Source organism: Sinocyclocheilus rhinocerous, unplaced genomic scaffold (genome assembly GCF_001515625.1).
Source record: "Sinocyclocheilus rhinocerous isolate Xijiao unplaced genomic scaffold, SAMN03320098_v1.1 scaffold78, whole genome shotgun sequence".
Classification (NCBI taxonomy): domain Eukaryota; kingdom Metazoa; phylum Chordata; class Actinopteri; order Cypriniformes; family Cyprinidae; genus Sinocyclocheilus; species Sinocyclocheilus rhinocerous.
The window spans coordinates 211,737-228,638 of record NW_015637122.1 but is presented as its reverse complement, the minus strand read 5'-3'; the positions used below and the strand labels follow the sequence as shown (position 1 = coordinate 228,638).

Below are 16,902 nucleotides of genomic sequence, written 5' to 3'. Positions count from 1 at the left end.
CTTTATTTTAAGGTGTTCTTGTTACAGTGTAATTATACATTTAAGTGCTGAGTAATATTAATTAACTGCATGTACTTCCTATATGGTTAGGATTAGGGTTTGGCTTAGTGTTACTTGCATGTAATTATACATAATTAATTGTTATTATAATAGTAAGAAATTAACTACATGTACTTACTATATGGTTAGGGTTAGGATTAGGGTTTGGCGTAGGGTTACTTGCATGCAATTATGCATAATTAATTGTTATTACAATAGTAATTACATGTAACATGTGTAACAAGGACACCTTAAAATAAAGTGTTACCTAATATATTTTTTTTTTTTTTTTTTTTCATGTTTCTCGTTTCTTCCTCATAGATCAGTTGGAGGCCGTATTACACTTGAGCACACTCGCACACACTCATGCCATAAATATACATGTGCTCTTTTAGGCAAAACAGACAAAAGTTTAAACATACAGCACATTCTTCTGTAATATATAATATGTACTACATGTGTTTCTCTCCATACCATGAAAGTTATGGAGCCCCGCTGTGTGTTTGAGTGTTACGAACACAAATGGATTTTTGTGTGGTTTGTATTTTTAGTGCTACTTGCTTAAGGAAATTTCTTTATTTTTTGTTATTTTTTTTTGTTACTATTGCTCATGGTTAGGCTTAGTGATTTGAACAAACCCCTTATAATAAGGTTTAAATGTTGACAGCTCATCTTGCGTTTTCCGAGTCACTAAAAACCAGAATATTATAGAGACTTTGGGGTGGCTGATTTGTGCCAGAATTCCCTATAGCAAATCCATATCAACCAGTGTTATTTTAGTATTATTTATATACTATTATAGTATTCATATTTTGAATTAGCTTTTATATTTTCAGTTTTTATTTTAGTTTAAGTTTGAGTAATTTTTAGTGATTTTGTCATTTATATTAATTTTTATATATTTCTGTTTAGCTTTAATTTACTTATTTCATTTTGCTTAGTTTTTCATCTAATATTTTATAGTAAGCTTTATTTCAATTAACAAATAGTTTTTAAGGACAACAGTATGTTAAATATTACTTACATCACCTTAGCAATATCAGTGTAACTTTTTTTGATAATCTAGTCTGTTAGTATGATTCACTTCTGCAGTAGCATATTCAGCCACAGGTTGGCGCTGTGTGACCACAAAGTTGTCTGAACGTGTCTTTCTGATTTTCTCCATTTCTCTCGTAGTGTATGAAGATTTTAATTTGATATAAAGTTTTGAATAGTTTTATTATTATTAGCCTAAAATTCACACTGGTGGTTGCAGTAAACAGTATAGATAGACAAATGCATTTTAAATGTGTTTGAAGAAGAAGTTAGTGGTGCTGGCCCTTTTTAAAACTCACCAGCCTGCTAGTGTGTTTTGAAGGGATGCTAGGGAGCTCTGAGTGGTTGCTTACTGACCCGAGTCAAAAGACCTCACTCTTAAGACTGTATGATATTCTTGTCCCTAGATGGCTCAGGTCAGGTTTTTGTGTGTCTGTGTGTTTTATCATTCGCCAGAGGAATTATGTAAGAAAAGTATAGCACACATCTCGCTAACAAGCCACACAATTTGAGCTGGTGTAGTACAAAGAATTGAACTTTGTTAGACACTGAGATCAAACGCACAACAATGAAAATGTGTTTTTAGAACATACTTATTTTGGATCAGTGATTAAAATAATTTTGTCATAATAATCTGTGGATTCAGTAGAGTTGTTGTCATTGCTGCAGTGGTGGGTTTTCTCCCAGTCAACAGGCTCTTGTTTATCTATTGTGTAGGAGCGTATTGTTGTTCAGTCCTGAGGGAAGAAGGTAATGGGAGGTAGAGAGAGCGCGATTGCATCTGTACACTGAAATTACCAGTGATCACACAGGCTGATAAAGTCTCTCTGTCTATGCAGAGAGAGAACAAGATTAAGATGACTGCTCTGGAAATGTACAGCTGTAAAATGAAGCTACGTGATTGGACTGCAGTTTTGATCCAAATGTGTGTCACAAGAACATGGTCCTGTTGGACTTGCTGCTGTTGAAGCAGTAGACACAGTGTCCTTACCAAAAACGACTTGATAAGTTTCCTGCATAATTTGTCTGCCCGTTCTGACAGCATACATGCTGTGCGATGCGACACAATTATGGTCAGTCAGGACTTGTGAATGTTTAATATAAAGCTCTGTGGAACAGGAATTTGGAACCAAGGAACCAAGCCACAGGATGTCCTGTTGCTCATTGCCTGTCACGGTCTGATTAAGAAACTGAGATTTACTTAAAAGAGCCTGTTCGTGTAAATGCAATTTTTCACCTTCTCATGTATAGTTTGTGCATCATATACGATTGCTCTGCTGCTGTTTTTCAGTGTCAGAATGACTTTTGTTTGTGTCTGTGGAACAGGAATTTGGAACCAAGGAACCAAGCCACAGGATGTCCTGTTGCTCATTGCCTGTCACGGTCTGATTAAGAAACTGAGATTTACTTAAAAGAGCCTGTTCGTGTAAATGCAATTTTTCACCTTCTCATGTATAGTTTGTGCATCATATACGATTGCTCTGCTGCTGTTTTTCAGTGTTAGAATGACTTTTGTTTGTGGAAAGTTAGAGTAAAGAAGCGATGCTCTGCTGTATTTGTATTTTAAACGGCTTTCTGACAAGATGCGCGTTAAATATCGCATGCGATTTATCGTGCAGCCCTAGTGGAAAGTTAAAGTAAAGAAGCGATGCTCTGCTGTATTTGTATTAAAAGAAAAGACAATCTGCACTTCAAGCAAACAAAATCAAACCTGTCAACTTTGCATGCTTGCTTTGTAGCTTCTAGTTTTTGTTGCGTTGCATGCTTTGCTTGCAGTTTTGCCAATGTCTTTGATTATAACAGGAGCTGCTAGTTTAGTTGCATTGCATGCAGCATAGATAGTTTAGTTGATTATAATGGGTGCTGCTGATACAACATAAACCATTTTATTGATTTTAACAGACTTTGCCAGTTTTATTGCACTTCATGTTTGCAATATAGATAGCTTAGTTAATAAAAACGGGATTCTAGTTGTGTTGCATTACATGCTTGAAGCTTAACTGGTATAATAACAGTTGCTGCAGGTTTTTTCACATTGTATGAATGCACCATAGATAAATAGTTTTGTTAATTATAATGGAAGCTGATAGTTTTGGTCACAATACATGCATGCAGCATATATAGCTTAGTTGATTCTAATAGGTGCATTTCATCCCTACAACACACTGTTTTATTATTAACGGGCATTGTTAGTTCGGTTGCATTGCATGCATGCAGTTTTGTTTGTTATGGGAGTTATATTGCACTGTATGCATGCATCATAGACAGCTTTGCAGGATATGAGAGCTGTTAGTTTTATATGCGTGCAGCTTTGGTACTAAAGTTTGCTGTGCGATTGGTCGCATTGTATGCATGCATCATAGATACTTAATAGTTGCTTGGTTTGTTGCTCTGCATCCTTGAAGCATAAACAGCTTTATTGATACTCAGGCATTGCTAGTATTGTTGCACTGCATGCATGCATTTTAGACAGCTCTTTGTTGATACTAACAGCCACTGTTCGTTTTGTTGTATTGCATGCATGCATCATAGACTATGTGCAGTACAGACAACTTTGACAATTATAATCCGTGGTGCAGTTTTGCAAGCCTTATATTCAGTCCCTTTCTGTCATTAACACAATCATCCCGTCGACAGAGCTAGTTTTGTTGCATCGCATCACAGCGCTCTCTCGAAGTGTAGACACTGTGAATCTCCTGGTGCAGGGGTGCTGATTATTTCCTCAGTCTCTGCTAGCGTGCGCTGTGCTTCTGTTAACTTATGAATTGAGCAAGCTCTGTATTTGACTCGCTTCGTTATCGGCTCTTTTCAAAGCTTCACAAGAGCGTAAAATGATTAGAGGAGAACCTGACAATGCATGAAGAGATTTGCACAGTTTCCGTAGATGTCAGGTGCAGCCGTTACACTCTAAATAGAGAAAAAGATGAATATTAAAGGCCTCCGTCTTTTCTCCTTTTCTTCCACCGCGACATTCACATCTTCTTTAGAGAGAATAGGGCCCAGGGCCCGCTCTGATTGGAAAGGGCACACTCCCATAGCCAGGAGAATCCGACCTGATGAAAAGAATTTTGTCTTTTAAGTATAATAGTCATTACTGTCTCACATTCTCTCTGTCTGTCTCTCTCAGGTCATCTGTACCCTGCTTTTACTGAAATGGTGCTGGTTCATGTGCTAGAGCCGATGTCTGGCCTGAAATGCTTAGAACATATTTGATTTAGCGTCTTGCCATCTTATTTTCACTGATCCTACCACATCTTTAAAAAAAAAGTTTTTAAAGAAATAAATCAACAAATAATTTATTAATAAGAATTAATCAGCCAAAAAAAAAAAATATATATATATGTATTTTTTTAATGTTTTAAAAATATTTTTAATTAGCATCTAAATACTAATATACAAATAAATCAAAATTCATGCATGATTTTTCTACATAAAATTATTTTGAGACCAGCAGGTTTAGGGGGCTAGTGCAGAGACCATTTTAACATCTAGAACGGCCTTTTCTGCCATTGAAACGTGCGGAACGGTTCCAGATTGGCCACTGGTACCCTATCGGTGGAAAAGTGGCTTCGGTGTGCTGTTTATGTCTGTCTGTGAGACTCTCGCTGATGTAGTAACTCCTGTATTATCTCTCTCCCCTCCTCTTATCTCAATGTATTTCCCTTCCTCATCCCCCTTTTGCTCATGGAGAGAGAGGGCTATCTGCTCTTTGTAGTTTTCTGACTATTTATGTCGGACAAGGTCAGAATCGTTTAAACTTGCCTGGCTCCCTTAGACCCAAAGATAAGATGAGAGCAGAAAGGATTGGGATCGATGGAGGAGTGCAGATTTATTCTCCTCTCTCTCTTCTGCTCTCGGTCTTTGTCTCTCGTCCATCCTACTTGCTCTTTTACGGAGGTTTGGCGACGTTGGATCCATTTGTCTTTTTTACTTTCCATTCGTCGACCCCTTTAAAATACTGTACCTAAACAGGCCACTTTGCTCATCCAGATCAAATCAAAGAGCAAATTAAAACGCTATCAAATAAATCTGACGGACAGCTCGTACTTGCGGGACCAGAGGAGAAGCCTCCGAGAATTTCCTTGTGTTTGGAAAACTCAGCTTTTTTAATAGTTATTCCTTGCTTAAAGGGGTCATATGATGTGATTTCAAATGTTCCTTTCTCTTTGGAGTGTTACAAGCTCTTGGTGCATAAAGAAGATCTGTAAAGTTGCAAAGACTAAAGTCTCAAGTCCAAAGAGATATTCTTTATAAAAGTTAAGAGTCAACCACGCCTATCTAAAACGGCTCGTTTTTCAGACCGATGAGTTTTGTAAAAATCGACGCGTTTCAGAAAGGTGGGGCATAGAGGAGAAACAATAATGTACAGTATGTGGAAAATAATGTGTTTTTTTTTTACTTTAAACTGCATAAACACATTTCACTACACCAAATACACAAAATAATGTTCTTTTTAGCAACATCATATGACCCCTTTAAATTAATAGTTCAATCCAAAATGAATATTCTTCTGCTATTTAGTTACCCTCATTTTGTTCGAAACATTCTTTAATAGAACGCAAAATGAAAAGTTTTGAAGAATGTTCATGCTGCCCTTTTCCATACAGTGGAAGTGGGTGGTGACCAGAGCTGTAAAGCACCAAAAAAAGACACAAATAAAAGAAGTCTATCTGACTAAAGAACAATATTTAGACATTTTCAAAAGTCTAGAAAGGCCTTGTGTGAGGAACAGATCACAATTTAATTTTGTAATTTTCTCTCAAATCTCAGTTGCAATTCCAAACTTCCACACTGATTTATTTGTGGCGGCCCGCCACAATATCAAAACTGACCACCACAAATAGATTTTCCAACAGGCTTTGACTTCATTGAATGAACATGAGCACTGCCTGTTTCAAAATCGAAACCCGGTGCGGGTGTTTTTATATCACTGTATTTCCGAAGGAATCCTTCAGAAGGAAAGTCTTCAGAAAATTTTGGATGCCATTTTCATTTAATCTTGCATGTAATGTCTGATAAAGCAGTGTTTGTGAGCGGAGGGCTGCTTTGTGTACAGCCGTTACCGGGGAAACCGCTATATCTCCCGCTCTACAAGTGCCTCCTGCTGGCAGAGAATGAATTTGCATATATATGCCGCCACAAATAGAGTGCAAGTCTGTGGGAAACACTGCATTCCACATCCAAACTTGCCACATTCTGAAAAACGTATTGTGTATTTAGCAACACTGAAATAAAAAAAAGCTATCATATGTCTTCACAAGGTTTTATAGCACATGGGTTTTTTGGACCACTTTCATGAACTTTAATTTAACTATGTTTAGGGCTGAAAATAAAACTGTAATTTTGATTATGGCTCAGTGTGATTACAAAATCATAAAGACTGAAATTTATTTACACAAATATAGTATAAATTTTGTATATATACACCTGTATGTGTGTGTAATATTATTTATATTATTATTATTAAATAATAAATCTTATTTTATATATTTTGTTTTTATTTTACTGTGAAATATTACAATTTTAATAATATATATAATGTAATCGCTAATGTTTTGTGCATTCTTGCTGTTTGTGTGGTCCTTTTCTTCATTCCTAAATGAATAGGCCTAAGCCATTTTGACTGAATGGATTAAATGAATAATTCAGTGACAAAGACAGTGACTTGTTGCCACCTACTGGTGGTTTTATTTTCATTTTTAAAGTATCATTTCAGTTATTCTAATCATTTAATACTTCTATATTCGAAACTTTAAATAATATTAATCTATTTAAATCAAATTAAATGTAAGAATTTGACATTTAATATGACACATTTCATAAGGTTAGAAAAAAATGCCCCTGGAAATAAATTTAAGGAGGCAGATATCGCCTCATAATGGGAAAGTGAATTTCTGTCACGGATCAGAAGGTGCTCCTAAAAGAAAGAGTTTAGAAAAAGTGCTCCTAAAAAGAATAGAGCCCTATCAAAATCCTTAGTCCAAAATAAACTTTCACTGTATGCAAACGGGCATTTAGGACACTCTGCAAAACATCTATTTTTATTCTTCACAGCAGTGTGTGGAGGGAAGCCTCTGGTCTTATGTTACTCTGTCGTGGCTTTATGATAGATGGCTCAACCCAACCCTACTGCCCCCTGTCACAACCGTTTACCTCCCCCCGTCGGCCAACTGCGTGGATGAGAGAGTGTGTGTGTGTGAGTGTGAGAGAGAGACAGAGAGGTCCGTGTTTGCTCGTTGCCACTTTCTGATTGACAGGTCTGGGATGACTCCCTGCTGCACTGTGCCAGGTACCGCTAGCCTGTCTTGAGTGTGTGTGAACGGCAGACAGACAGGAGCCGGCTATTAGGCTCGGTGGAGAGGTCACCTGACCCAGGATCAGTCCTGGAGAGTGTGCTACCCTCCTCTGCCCAGGTGTGCTAACACAAAACGTGTGTGTGTGTGTGTGTGCAACGAATTTCCTCTCCTATCTCTTATTCTCAGTCCAAACAAATTCTTGCAGGTTTCTCTGATAATTAGGTGACTTGAAAGCATTTTTTGCGACCGCCCCGGTGAGATCTTCATAAAACACATAATCCGTTCCATTTTTATGTCTCCCAAAGAATCGTTGATTCTTTTGTCACACGTTCCCGTTTCCAGCATGTCCTATTCTTTTGGTCCTGCCGTCGCTCTCTTTTCATTCTCCGTCTGTGGCGCTTTTGTGTCCTTCGTTCCAAACTTGATCCTCTTCATAGCTGAAGCGCTCGTGCAAGTGTAAAGTCTTCAGATACAGGTATGAGCAAAGTCAAGCTTTTTTGATCTCTATAAAGTTTCATGTCACAGCATGATATGATTTATCATGGCTCCAAGTCAGAACTTTACAGGTGGATCAGAATTTTTTTTTGTGTGTGTGTGACATTTTTTTCTCTGCACAGTTTTGAATAGGGATGCACCGATTTTGAAACTTTGGCCAATTTTATAAATGTTATAAACCCCATATTACAAATCTGTATTGCTATTTGTGAAAACCTGAGCATGTCTGAACAAAAATATAATGGTCTAATGGAGCTTTCGGATCAGTGTTTGTGTTTGTTGATCATGTAATGTGTACAAACAGCCAAGAACTTCTAGATTGTGTTTTCAGTGACATATTTAATGTCGCTGTTTAGAATAAAAATTAAATACAAGGTAAAGTTATCTAGCTGGGTAACAGATAACAAACTTGTGAGAAGCATCCACAAAAATAAACACTAATTAAGTCACAATTTTATTTATTGAACCACATGTAGTTTTTGTTTTCTAGCGCAAATGTGTGTTTGATTTTATAGCTAACACTGAGTTGTATAATATGTATATTTTTTGAATGAAAAAGCAGCCTTATTGTTGAACGCTGCTGTGCTTGTGATTAAGGTCCAGGTTTTGAAGCCTGGCATAATATAGGTTTAGTCTAATAAAACCTATGCAGATTTAAATAAATAAATAAAAACACACGCATACATATATATTGTATTGTAAATATAAAAAATTGCTTTATTAAAAAAGTGTCTGCTAAATGCATGAATGTAAATTAATAAATAAACTAGTTTTTTGTTTTGTTTTACAGATTAAAAAATGTAGCTTTTTTGTTCTCTGCAAAACGCTGCAGTTCACTGGCCTTCCTTTGTGACTTTTTTTCATGCCTCTTAACAGTAGAACATCGCTGGTATGTTTAGATATATTGCAAGACGTAAATAAAGCAGTTATGAAAGGGGATTCGAGGGGAGAAGGGGGTTACGGTTCTAATTATTAAAGTAAATGATGGTTTTTTTTGTTTTTGTTTTTTTCGCATCAAAGGTCTCCTCATTCCCACGTTACTATCTTCCTGCTCAATCCTCAGTGGCAGGATATGTCGATTTCATTTGATTTGGTGTGATGTGGGATATGTCTGACTAAGCTTTTAAAGATGTCAACTGCGACCCACTCATTTGGCTGTTGTGCCTTTAGAAACTATTACTTTCTTCTCAATACCTTCTTTGGTCCATTTTGCTGAAAAAGTAAATCATGCATTAATTATTTATTTTGAAATGCACAAACAATTTTTTGAATTCTAAGTGCATTTGGTTTAGTAAAGATTCATTATCAAATATTGCCAGAGAAAATATTTATATATTTATCTAGTCAATATTGTAATAAAAACTAGACAGTACTAAATTTTAGTCTTTAAATTTGTTTTATGCATTGCCGTTTTTGTCAACAGGACAACTTTATGCATAAATTGTGTTTTTTATTATTTATTTCCTTATTTTTTAATGAAATTTTAATTTTATTTCTAAATTAATATTATTATTTTTTTTGTTTGAAGTGCACATAAATGTTCTTTTCTTGTTTTATTAAAAAAAAAATTGTCATGTTTAGATATGAGCTTTTTCTTATTTCAGTTGATAATTATGTTTGATGTGGGTACTGTAAGTGCCAGTTTATCATGAAAGTGTAACATCTTACCCCATCAAATGCCTTGCAGTACCTCTGCATCCTTTAGATGGCACTCTTGCACCAGCCAACCTCTTTCCTCCTTTCTGTCTTTGTGTCTATGTCTCTCTCCTTTGCTGTCTGTCTGTCTGTAGCACACAAACATATTCCACGTGTTTTCTCTGGAATCTCTTTTTTTTGCCTTGTTTGTTTACATTGAAACGTACTGTACAATACTTGTATACACGCTCTGCAGCGGGCATTGACCTGGTCCGTTGTCCTCCTGGTAAGTGTAGGTGTCATGTGATTAGCTTTGAGGGCCACCGTGTATCTTTCTGGCATTATGATATGAAAGACGGGCTCTTCCAAGCCGTGACTCTGGCAGGAAAAAATGCTGTTCGTACACTCTATCGCCACCTACGAAATTCTCACCCACATGCGCACCTAGTTATGTGGGGTGATACCTTAAAGTAACTGCTTTACTGCGTTACACATATTAGGGTCTTTATCAACCTGTCTTTCTTTATCTTTTAACTACAGTGTTTCTTTGCTAGCATTTTCGGCTGCTCTTTTTGTAAATATGTTACATTCGGATTGTAAATGCATTCTAATTCTCGTTCTAAATAATGCGATAACCTGGTTGTTAAGAATGCGCAAAACGACATAGTTGGTAGGTTGTTTCAACATCAACAGAAATGATTGAAGCTTCTCAAAGAGGGTTGACGTTTTTTTATTTTTTTATTTAACTAGTTGTGGGTTGCTTTAACATATTTAGGCTTATTTAGGGGTTTTATATACATTTGATATGCACATAAAATTACTCATATATATAATATATAAATGTCTATATAGGCCAAAAAATCTTTCATAATTTAGCCCCGGGACCGATTAAATACCGGGTTTCGGTACCCATCCCTAATCCTGAGCTCTTTCTACTAGTGTTTTGATTTCATGCGAAGATTCCTGTTCTTATTTCCTGAAACGGAAAACTGTTTGAGAGTTGTTTAGAAATTCATAGATATTAGCTTCCGTTGCTTATTAGATTTTTATGAGTTAATTTAGACGTAATGCACGTTTTTTATCGTGAGTTATTGCCTTGTTGACAATTTAAATGCGCTATTATTTTGCTCATTGTGCCCTCCTGTGGCCTCGGGAGACAAGACGAAAGTTTCCTTAAAACCTATTTAATCTGCATAATAAATATTAGAAATTAGATATTTGTTTAATTTTTATTTTGTGTTTGATTGTTAAAACAAAAAATATTTGTTGTTTGTCTCAATAAATTGGGTTAATTTAAAAATACAGTGGTTAAATTTAAGAATTTTTTTCTATTGCTCTTTGTTCTAAAAAAGGTTATAAAAAATGTCAATAATTATCGATACCGAACGATATGAAACATTATATCGTTGATAATTTTTTTAGCTATATCGCCCAGCCCTAGGTCAAAGTAGTTTTGTCGGGGCCACCGTGAGTGTTTGTGTGTTGAAACTCTTTTAACTGATGCTGTGTAGTGGGCTTGGTTCGTCCGGTGGATGGGAGGGGTAGGAATGTAAATCCTTCCCCAGAGAGGGTGACAGGCTCGCGGGCTCAACAGAACCTCTGCCCCCGGTCCCAGAGTGCCAGGGTGGGTCACTGTTAACCCGGGCCTGAGTGTATGTTTGTGTGTTTGCAGACAGTGCAAATATGTTTTTTTTTTTTGGCTGGCTGGCAGTTACTATGGCTTTGTCACCATAAACCTTTGTGATTAATATTAAATAAATTTTTAGGGGTATAAATATAGTGATCTGACAATAAGAAGTTAATGCATTGTTTCCAGAATTTATGAATCAAATGCATTTACCATGCAGAATTTTATATGTTATTTTCTTATCCAAAATATAGTGATCTGACAATAAGAAGTTAATGCATTGTTTCCAGAATTTATGAATCAAATGCATTTACCATGCAGAATTTTATGTTATTTTCTTATCCAAAATGCTGTTCTTAATCTGTTTTCAGTTGTAAAAATCCACCAAATTCTGATTTTCTGATCTGATTTCTGATTCTGATTTGAACATAATTATTTTTGTCAATATTGCAGTACGGTGTAAATTGTTTATTTAGCTAGGCTATATTTTATTTTTGTCATCGCATTTAACATACTTTTTAAGTAACTTTGAACTGAGTCCAACCGAATTGTGTCAAAGAAATGAAATTGACTTATTGTCAGAGCAAATATTTAAGTTTCTGTTAATGTTTGTAATGTAAATTTGTTTAGTTTCTGGTTTCAGAAGAGAATGTGTATAAAATAGATTCTATGAGATTCATCAATTAAAAGCCAATAAAACTTCCAGTATTAGGCAATATGAATTATGGATGCTTATTATAAGCATTAAAATATATGTACATATTTGTTAAAAGCATTATTCATAGTGCTAATGTCAACAATCTGGTTCACCCTCCAATATCAAGTGTTACGCTCTAAAAGTGTGTTACAGGCGTTCACTTGTGTGTGTGTGTGTGTGTTTATTGTCCTAGCAGAGAGGGAGTCTGGGTAAGCACTTAATGCCACCATAGGAAACAAGAGGTGGATGAGACCAGCATTCTGAAGGAGGGTGGAAAATCACTGCACACGCTCAAGTCAAGAGCTGCTTTTACTGAAGCAGAAGAAACATTATATATATAATAGTCTAATTTGTGCACATATGGGATATATGGATAAATAGTTCATTACATGAGTTATGTTGTGTGATTGTGTGCAGATTATGTAGAATGAAAAGTGAGTGTTTGTATTTGTATGGTAATGTGTGTAGCTTTTGTTTCATATTTATGAGGATTAATATACTCTATATTAGGGATGTTCATTTTAACCGGTTAATCGACGGTAAGAATTTTGACCGATTAATACAATTAGTTAAACGGTTTAAAAAGTCATTTAATTATTTATTTTTTCAGTAATTTATCAAAATATTTAAAACGGTTTGCTGCATGGTTAAAATAGCCTACGCTACGCGTATAAAAAATTTGTTTTTTAGAAAGAAAAAAAAAAACATAAGTCACGTACAAGTCGCATTTTATTATTTCATTCAGAAATAGGCCTAATGCCGACGGATAACACTTAACCTTAACGGCTTAACAGATTTTACTACATATTTTTTTTGTTTTTTTTCCATGTGTTTGATTGACTGTATTTTATTATGATAATGAACAGGCTGCATTGTCAAGGTAGCAATGCTTAACTGTGCGCGCATGCGGCGCCGGCGCAATCACTTGAATTGTTTTCCTTCTAACGATATATATAGCCTAGCTTTATTATGTTTTTCTCCGCTCGCAGAAGCGCTGCAGGTGCATGATGTGATATGTGAATCCTGTTGTTTGCTGCTTTTCGCGCATGTAAAATTAATCCCCGGGAAACAAATGTTAGTATTTTTAACGGGTCACAGACACTTATCCTTTCTAATTTAATTCAATTCTAATTTAAAATAATCTTGGTGGTTAACGGCTAACAATCGGTTAACGAGCGTCGGTTGTCGGTTAGGAAAAATAACCGAAATGAACATCCCTACTCTATATACTCTATATATACTCTCTCTCTCTCTCTCGCTCTCTCTCTCTCTCTCTCTCTATATATATATATATATATTCTAATATACTCTTCTCTGTAATGCACTCCATAATATATTATACTCTAGATGTCATCTAGGTTGACTGTACAATCGATGCCCTCCACCACCAGTCCTAAAGCTTGTGTTGTGTTGTGTTGTGTTGTGTGATGACTGACCTACAAAATCTGCTGATGGATATTTCCCCCATGATCATCATGAGCATCTAAACACGACACACCTGCCTGTTATTTTGGGTTCCCTGATGTGTGTGTCTGTTTGCATCTCCCCCTGGATGATGTGCAGCCTATATGTAAGTAAGACATTAAGTTATTTTCTGCTAGCTTAGTCAGAACATTTTTGACTGGTCTCACCACAAAAATATAATAAAATACATTTTATTGATATCTTTTTTTTTTCTTGAAGACTCATTTAAAATCAGCAGGATTCACAATGATGTTTAGAACATCACAGAAAACCAAAAGTTTCCAAGGCTGCATGTGCTATATATGATTAACAAGCATAAAACTTAATAATAATAAAATAGCCCTAGGCCGACAGGGCAAGTGGTAGGTCCTGGTCCTGTTGTTATTGTTGCGTCCTCCACATAGACTTGCTCATAGAATTTAAGAGTGTTTTCTGTTGTTAAATAGCTACATGTTTTGACTTCGTAGCTTCATAAGGCAGTCATAAACCTTCTAATGCTAACTGCCTCAGGTAGAAACATCTAGAGACGGGTGTTTTGGTGGGAGGTCGACCCCGACGTCGAATTAGGTCACTTTTGAATTTGCACTCAACAAAGTATTGACTTTCACTGTGCCAATATAGGACTGTCATTCAGAATATTGGCAGACTGTAGCAAAAGATAATTACTGGCTAAGGTTTACGTGATATAAATGATCTGTCAGAGGGCAGAATGAGGGAGTTTCTATTGAGGTGTGTCGGGGCTGTGGAGTGGAGCAGGAAGCACACTTGTCCTCCCACAGAAAGAACGGTAGCTAGATAACAACTGTCGGTTTTGTGCCGTCACAATTGCGACTTTGCCTGTACTTCCGCACGTTATCTGCATAGGTAGTGAAACTCCGCATTTATGCATTATATCAGGTAGAGGCTATGCTTCTATTGATGTGAATGTACAGTTTTGTGTTTGTGTGTATCTTTTATTTCAAAACGACTATCTTTTCATTGTGCCGGTAGTTTTACATCTACATTATTGTTTGTGACATAGACTCTTCTTGAATTGATCCGGTTAAACCTTAAAGTTAGCATGAAATGGCAATCCATTTCACTTTTGTAATGTGCCGTATTTGTGTTTTTTTTTGTTTTGTTTTTTTTGTGAAAAATAGTAATAAATAAATAATTATTTTTAATATTAAGTGTCATGTTAATGTAAATGGGGTAAATTTTGATTAAAATTTTAGTCAGTCTGACAGTATTGAAACGTGTCATAGGTCATGTGATTTGTTGCATCATTCCTGATCTTCGAATATTTTTCTGATGTTTGGAATTTTTGTTCTTTCATATCAAATCCGATGTGAACTTCCAATATGTGACTTTTAAATTCAGTCTTAATTTATAATATCAAATATAAGTCTAAATCGGCCTTCTGAATTATTTCTGATATTCAGAATTATTTATTTTTGCATGCTTTTCTTTTTTTTAACAGGCAGTATTTTTTTTCACTCTTAACTGATTCACAAATATTGAACGTGAGTTTGAGAAGACCATCCACATTATTTCCAATGAGAGCAGACAAATATTCCTGAACGTCGGAAATATTTTCAGAATTTTGTTCATTTTTCTTGTTGAAGCCAATGTGAACAGGCAAAATTTCACTTGCTTTGATTTTTATTTGATCCACCAGTTTTGAATGTGAATTTTGAACATGAGCTTGAAAATGCTATGTGCATACCTCACATGAGAGCTGACAAATATTTCTGAACTTCAGAAATACATCTTAAATTATTATTATAATTTTTTTTTTTAATGGAAACCATTTGTACAGAAAGCAACGATTTAAAATGGAACAAACAAGACAGACAGATGGAGAGAGTACAGCGTAGACAGCCGAGAATGGAGAGCGAAAGATTGGATAGCAAGATGGAGAGGAGGGAAAGACGGAGGGGCCGACGACGCGCCTGCAGAATACAAACAGGGTTTTTCCATCTGGAGCGTTTGCCCTGATTAATGCACTGATAGAGGGAGGGAGAGTCGGGCAAGGAGGAAAGATAGAGCGACGGGCAGAAAGAGGAGAGTCCAGGATTAATTGAATGACTTCTGGATTGAACTCATGATGGTTGAGTCTTCAAAATGAAGAAGTGAGAGGAAAAAACAACGGCAACTCAAGTAAAATACCCTCAGTGGTAAACAATTCATGGCATTTTATTTTTACGGCCTAAACGCATTGTAAGTGGACCTGATCCCTCACACTTGCATCGACCGCTGCAATATAAATAGTCAAACCTCATTCGTCACCGAATTCGCCGAAACCTAATCCACGCACTCCGTATCTCGCATTGTTTCATAGCTCTGTTACTTACTTGCCTTGTAACAAATGTAGAGAGATGTGGCTAACAGACAGCAATATGCCCACGTGGCATTATCAGTTATCGCTGACTGGGTTTCTCTGCGGCCCGTAGCTCATCGCATTCCAGACACAACGTGATCGACTGCAGTTGAAACGCGAGAGAATCCGATAATCGTGTTCACATCTACTTGTGCTGAAACATACCCTAAGACGTAGCCACTTGTGAATCCTAGTCAAGCGGTGCAGATCAATTCTACATAGAGGATTGCAGAGGGGCTTTTCTCTTTGTGGAGTTAGTGTCAGCGTCAACTGTTGTCTTTAGGGATTTAGTGGTTTCTAAATGTTAGATTTTATATGGCATGAAATACTGAGGGACTCTTTTGTATACTAACATACTACTACATCTTTAGTATGCATTATGTATAATTGTCAAGTATGCAGTTTCTTTCTCCATGCATCTTACTGATTTACTGTATCCCACAATGCAGTGCGCTTGACCCTGTTTTGGCCCAATGTGATGAAGTGTACTTATTCAAGTGCATATTGAAACTAGAGCCCGACCGATATGGGTTTTTTGGGGGCCGATACCGATATTAGGAAGTAAAAAAAAAAAGACCAATACCGGTATATTGGCCGATATTCTTTATGTGTAGGCTATATTATAATACAGTATAGTCAAAAGTTTGGACACACTTCTCATTCGTGTGTCCAAACTTTTGACTGGTACTGTATATAGAATACACTATATAGCTCAGTGGTTCTCAAACCTCTCCATGAAGTACCCCCAGCACTGCACGTTTTGTATGTCTCCCTATATCAGACACACCCACTTCAGGTCTTGCAGTCTCCACTAATGAGCTGATGAGTTGAATCAGGTGTGATAGATGAGGGAGACATACAAAATGTGCAGGGCTGGGGGGTACTCCAGGACAGGTTTTAGAACCACTGGCCTACATAAACAGAATATATGTATATAAATAAACACATTTTTTGCAATGCTAAGTCAAATGTGGTGATTAAACACTTATAATGATGTGACAAACATAGGCCTATGTAGTGGAGGCAGGGTATTTAACAATTTAACAATAAACTTAAAATATTATTCAAAATGAGTCTGACATCAGTGCACTTAACAGTAAACTTCACTTATTATAAATAACTTAACAGAAATAGAACAATATATATATAACTTGAATTAAGAAATTAAACAAGGTAACTGTGTAGGGCAAGCAAGCTACTGCCAAACCAACAGGGGCAGGTTTATGCAGGAAGCACAGCTTTTCCAAATGTAAAC

General features: G+C 36.2%; 1 protein-coding gene across 1 annotated transcript in view; it reads left to right on the top strand.

The window, feature by feature from the left end:
- Positions 1-16,902, top strand: part of LOC107748456 (transcription initiation factor TFIID subunit 3-like) — a 54,461-nt gene that overhangs the window by 2,917 nt on the left and 34,642 nt on the right.